Source organism: Montipora capricornis, chromosome 14 (assembly GCF_036669925.1).
Source record: "Montipora capricornis isolate CH-2021 chromosome 14, ASM3666992v2, whole genome shotgun sequence".
Lineage (NCBI taxonomy): Eukaryota > Metazoa > Cnidaria > Anthozoa > Scleractinia > Acroporidae > Montipora > Montipora capricornis.
Genome location: NC_090896.1, coordinates 42,247,502 through 42,253,701, shown reverse-complemented (window position 1 = coordinate 42,253,701; position 6,200 = coordinate 42,247,502). Strand labels below are relative to the sequence as shown.

At 39.8% G+C, this 6,200-nt stretch overlaps 1 pseudogene; it reads right to left on the bottom strand.

The window, feature by feature from the left end:
• Nucleotides 1-3,811: 3,811 nt before the first annotated feature.
• Nucleotides 3,812-5,259, bottom strand: LOC138033863 (potassium voltage-gated channel subfamily A member 4-like; annotated as a pseudogene).
• Between the last annotated feature and the right edge of the window lie 941 nt (nt 5,260-6,200).

The following is a 6,200-nucleotide window of genomic DNA, read 5'->3' as shown; positions in this document are numbered from 1 at the left end:
TCTCTTAGCTTCTCTCAAGGCCTTCTTCGCTTGAATTTCTCAAATTTCGTCACCTCTTTTCTCGTGCTCTTTCCTGCTCTTTACCCCGTTGCTCGTCACTAATATGATTTCCCTCCAGAAAAACGCGGGTTGCCAAGTTCAACGCTGCCACGTGATTTCCCGCCAAGGAAAATTGCCCGAACACTTCCGTCCAAGAGGCTGTCTTGCCTCCACACCTCCAGCCCGATATTCTGTACTTGCGGGCATACGCTAACGTCATGACCAAAATTTATCGCATCTATAGATTTGACAAAAAATCTTACCCATGGTGCTTTGCGCGCCTGAGCTCAGCTACAAGTGTGATTTTCAAAATCGAGGCTTGTCGGTGAAATCAGCTACTCAGACGTTATCACGCATAAGAGTTATTCCCGTCTGTCCGCCATGTTTCAGCCAGAGCAAATTTATGCCAGATTGAAAATGCGTAATCTATATACAGCTCTGATTGGCTAACCGTAACCAAGGAAACGTTGTTTCCCGGGAAATTGTTTCTAAAAATAATTACGTCTGCAAATCGGAAAAGGTAAAAGGGGAGAGGACGGCTCCTACTAAAGAACTCTTGTAAACATTTGTACATTTTATCAAAGACTACAAATTGACCCCGGCCTACCTACTGGCTCGTGCAATTTCGTTCGTCTTTGAAAAATTTTTAGTACTGCTTCAAGTTTATTCCAAATTGCACTTGAAATCATGTGATTACCTATACAGATTCCTATTGTGTCTGCGCGGTCCAGTGACACTAGCAACGACGACGACGAATATCTCAAAATATAAATGTCGTTATTGTAATTACTTCGTGACTATTTCAACCTTTTTATATGGCAAAGAGTGCAGTGGTTCCTTAAAAATGACACTGCTCGGGACGGCGCTTAATTAAGGCGAGAAAATTTATCCTCCATTGCTGACATTCTTCATAAAGCCTCAAATTTGGCTATTTCACCTTGCAGACGACGGCAAAGAAATAGACAAAAAAGACAAGTGCATGTGCAGGGCGTCAAAAGCTATTGTTTTTGCTATTCTAAATATACGTTCCATAAGTTTCTTAATTAATGCATATGACTGACCGGGTCCTAAAGTGTGGCGTCATAAAAAAATAATTAGTGAAATTATGGGATTTTTGGGATATTATGAGAGAAAACACGCCAAAACTTACGGCAAATTGTCTTTGAGATATGAGTCTAGTTATGCTCTAATGACTCCATACAAATCCTTCTACATTTGACTCAGAGCCAAGTCAAATTTAGAAGGATTTGTATGCAATCCATCTCCAAGACAATTTGCCCCACAATGCTAGTTTTTGGCAACTGGGCCTTTCAGATGTTTATTCTTTGAAAATATTTGAACAAATCCCGTCATTTCATTTTTTTGACGTCACCACTTTAGAACTCTATAATTACGCAGTGTGACATAAGACACCACTTTAGATTACGCAGTATGACATAAGACTAATGATAGATTTCAAAAACGGGTCCAAATATGAGGGATTCCCTCGCTCTCTATTTTGAGTAATTTTCTCTTGATTGCAATGATTACACACGGTTTTGGAAAAAAGTAAATTGGCGATTTTTCATGCATTTTCAAGAATGTTGCCTTCCGAAGGTTTTAATAAACAAAGAGGAATTTATGATCGCGTTTACGTAAAACGGCAAGCGAATGGCTACTGCTTGTTATTAACCCCTCGAATCCCAAGAATGACTGATATAAATTTTCTTCTTAAAAGCTTAATACATTGTCTAGGAGGCTGGTAGCGAGAATATAACAATTCGTCGCCTGGGTTTTTTTTTTTTTTTTTTTTTTTTTGGTCCGGCTTCATCATCAAATTTCCATAACCAACATAAAAAGTAATGTATGGCAGTCAGTAAGGAGAATTAACATTAAGATGTTTGTGGTGAAAGGTCGCCCAATATGAAATCTGGAATCCGGAATGCAGCAAATGTCGGGCTTTGGAATCTGGAATCCAGAGTCCACGAATTTCAATGGAATTCAGGATCCATTTCGGTGGAACCCGTGGGTTTGGAATCCGGAATTCACGACTCGGGATCCGGGATCCGGGATCAGGAATACCATGAGCTGGGATCTGGAATTTGAGGGCCACCTGGATTGTTTTACATGGGCAAGAAAGGGTTTAAAAAATTGAGAATCTCAGATTCCAACTTTCCTCTCCCTTTTGACAAGTTTCTCCATATCTGGAGGTAACAGGCAACATATCAGCGAAAATCAAATGTTTCTTTCATTTTTGACAAAAAACAAACTTCAGCTAGCTGTTGACTCAATGTTAAGTAATATAAAATCGTGATTAATGATGGTAAGAATGGAATACAATTGAAGGAATAATCGGGCATCCAGTAATTTCAACTAGGTCGATCGAGGGCGAACATTTGAAATTTCGAGCACGATTACTCCCTGAATTGTATGGCACGAAGTCCTATTATCAGTTAATTATATGGAAGAACATTCAACTTAACTTCGCTTGCTCTGGATGAGCAATATTTGACTAATCGGTATCATGCAATCATCCCCTCTTCATTACCATGAGTGTCCTCGTGATTACAAAAAACTTCCCTCCGTTTCAGCCAATCAGCATTCCATAACTTTGCCCCGTATGTGATAAGCATGGGTAATCAAATGGTTTTGAGTGAAATTAGGGAATAATTTCACGCGTGTTTTGTCCAAAATAACACAATTTCCCAAGGCTTTATGCGAGGGAATTATTTGATTTTAATTAAACAAAACGCAAGTGAAATTATTCCCTAATTTCACGAATATACCAATTGGTTAGCTATTAATATCATGGGTGACAAATTACGTTCATAAGACACGGGTTTTCTTCAAGCCTGGATGCCATTTTTGGCACTGTAGGAAAGTTGCCATGGCAACATGCTAAATTACGCGCCAAAATTAAGGAGTAATTTGTCATTCATGTTATTAATGCTGAAATCAGGGTTGTCAGATTCGAAAATTTTGTAATAATTAACAATTAGACCCGTGGCCCTTGACGGCGACGGGTCTAATTGTTTTAGTATCACCCAACTAGTGAGACAGAAAAGGCAATAATAAAGTTAGCAAATGCAAGTTGAAGAAATATTTATTTGGGATTAAAACGAAAGAAAGCGTCATCCTTTTCGCTACTCGTGGACTATTACTAATAGTCCACTAGTAGCGTAGCTAATCAAAATGCATCATTTGCATTAGTCCACTAGTAGTTGTGTGATACTAATTACGATTATTGATAACAAACAAATTTTTAAAATCCAGACTTTCACTAAATTATCAGATAAATTAATTTAGCGTTGCATTTATGTCAAACGGGGAATGGAAGGTTTCCATTTAACTTGTTAAATCATGAAAATATTCTGACGTTAGCATGTTTCCCTTTTTTTTGAAAAATTGTGCGATATTTGCAGATAACAAGTGAGAAATGAGATGTAATCAAATAAATTTCTTGGATTTGGGGAAAATGGAGATTTCAACTAAGCTTGGCGTTTTTTTTTTGTTTTTTTTTTTTTATGCGTTTGGGATGCTAAAGAAAAAGAAACCGAAACGCTGTGTTTGCGGAGACTTTCTCATAGGAAGGCATGCACGGTAAATCACAAGAAATTGAAAGTGGTGGTCTCTTAAGTGGCCACTAAACGATGCCATGTTGAAGTATTCCGTTGTGTTTATGCGAAATCTAGGTATAGCGGCGTTTTTGAGGAAGACTTTCTTGAGTCACCAAAATAGCTTTTGTGTGATAATCAAATCCCTACCAAAACCGTTTATTTTCCCTGTTTTTTTTTTCCAGGCGTTTTCGTGTAAAATGAATATCAAAATGTTGACCCAAGATCCCTGTCTGTCTAGGATCTTCAAACGAGTGCGCCGAGGATCATCCATCTATCAGCTGATATCTCACAAAATTGCAGTCAAACTAGAAACCTATTATCAGCTACTATTGATTCCTACTTAGAAACAATTCCTTCAGATTATCGACGAAGGCTTTCTTTTTTTCACTAAAATTCCCATAATTGGCATAAAATTTGATAAAGCTTGATACTAATACAGGCGTTGGAAGGCAAAAGAACACCACCCCACTCATCGCACAAAAACTCCCAACAAACTTCCCCACGGGGGTAGTGGGAGTCATGTCACCGTAACCTACACTTGTCATAGTTATTACCGTCCACCAACTAGCAGTTTAATCGCATTGCTGTATCTGGAGAGTTTGACAACACGTAACACGCGAAAAAGCCGTATGCCTCGGATGACGGCGAACGACCGAACTTCCTTTGTGCTCCCTCGCAGCGCTAGGGTGAGGTAGAATGGAAAAATGGCCAGCACATCTAGGATTCCCATGGTTGATTTGACAAAATTCAATAGCGACGGCGCCGAGTACAATCGGACGAAATACTCGAATGTAAACCACGCTACAAAGATAGTCTAGCTGTCCTGGATCATTTGCCACTGGTGAATGCTGCCTAATGGGCATATTGTATTTATCAGAGACAAAGCTCTTTCTGATTTGCAACGCCGGTAACGTCTCGATGCAAAAGATAATAGTTGAAAAAACGATGACGAAAATTGACCATATTGCGAGGCGAACCACAGCCACAGTTTTCGTTTGTGCGGACTTTGTGGCAAAATCTCGGTTTCTACATCCTCCTGTGAAGCTGACAGGTGGTCCACACTGTCGACGTAATACTTTGAACGTAACCCGTAAAATTCGATCTCAGCTAAGAATGTCTCTTCACTGACGTCGTGTGGCTTAGCTAAAATACCTCGTGACTGATAGAAAAACAAGATAGCGTCAAACGATGGTTTGTCTCGAGCAAAGACGTACTCGTCGCGTGTCGCGTTATAATACTCGCTCCGCCGCGTCGGAGAACCAAGCAGCGTTTCCGGGTAACTCTCGAGAGTCTCCTCATAAGTCTCATACCGCATACCGCTGACGTTAATGATTACTCGTGGACTACTGTACGCGGGAACAAAGTATGAAGTCTTGCTACGAACTCTTCGCAGGCGCGGAGTTTGTAGTCCAGCAAAACCAGTGTTGTAAGCTTTAAGCATTATATAGTTTGTATAATGCTATGTTCCAATGAACCAAAAAGTTGGGTTGTGACCTATACATAATTAATCTGTAACAATGTAATTCATTTATATGTGGCTCTTTGCGATCCACTCACTATCCTCCTAAAGGACCTCTCATCTAGTTGTGCGTCATTCTTTTGTACGCAACGCCTCCACTGGAAATCTTTTCCATCAAAATAAATAGCGGCTCTTGTTACCTGAAAAGTTAAGTATACAAGTTGTAGATTATAGAAAACAAGTCCCCAATTATAAATTTCTAGTCCTCCTAGTCTCTAAATTTAATTTATGGTCACGATTGTCTTATTTCAAAGACGTATGGAGAGCAGGGCCTGCGCAATGGTCACCGCACCCGCTCGCTGCCATCGTCGACAGGGATTTATTTTGTGACTCGACGCCAGATGTGCGTCGTGTTTAATTAATAGCCTCATCAGAACTAATATGTGATTTGGTTTTATCAAATGAGTTGATAAAGTTGACTCAACATCTGTAACACAGATTTGTGAGTCGACGTCAGTTTTGAGCGTTACATTTTCGTTAGCCCTTCGTCAGTCGTTACAACGAATGACTAACGCTGGACAGGTCATCCGAGAAATCTTTCTTTCGGTGGCCAGAGAGACTTGGGAAAGAGAACGGATTCCCCATACATGGGCTTCTTCCAACGATATTTTTTTTTACCTTATTTTAGCTATTTTTAGAGAGACACCTGATTGGCCTGTTGTAATGACGTAAGGAAATTTCAATTGTGCGCAGAAATTGAAATAGCTGTGCGAAACTAAAAATAGACTTTAATGAAAAGACTAGAGCGAGTTTCAATTGAGTGTCGTAAATCGAAACCACAGTAATTACTTCGGCTAATCAAAAACTATGGAGACAATCAGATAAACCAATTAAAACTCGAAGTAATTACACGTAGCCGACAAAAAGCGCTGGAAAATGCGCACGCGCGAGGAACGATTGGTTTTGGTTTCACTTCTGATTGGTTGACAAAATGGCGCGAGAGCTTTGAACCAATCACTGAGTGAAGTGATGCAAAACGAAAGTTCGACACTCAATTGAAAACCGCTCTATGATTGGACCGGGGATGCGTTCTCTTGACTCATCCT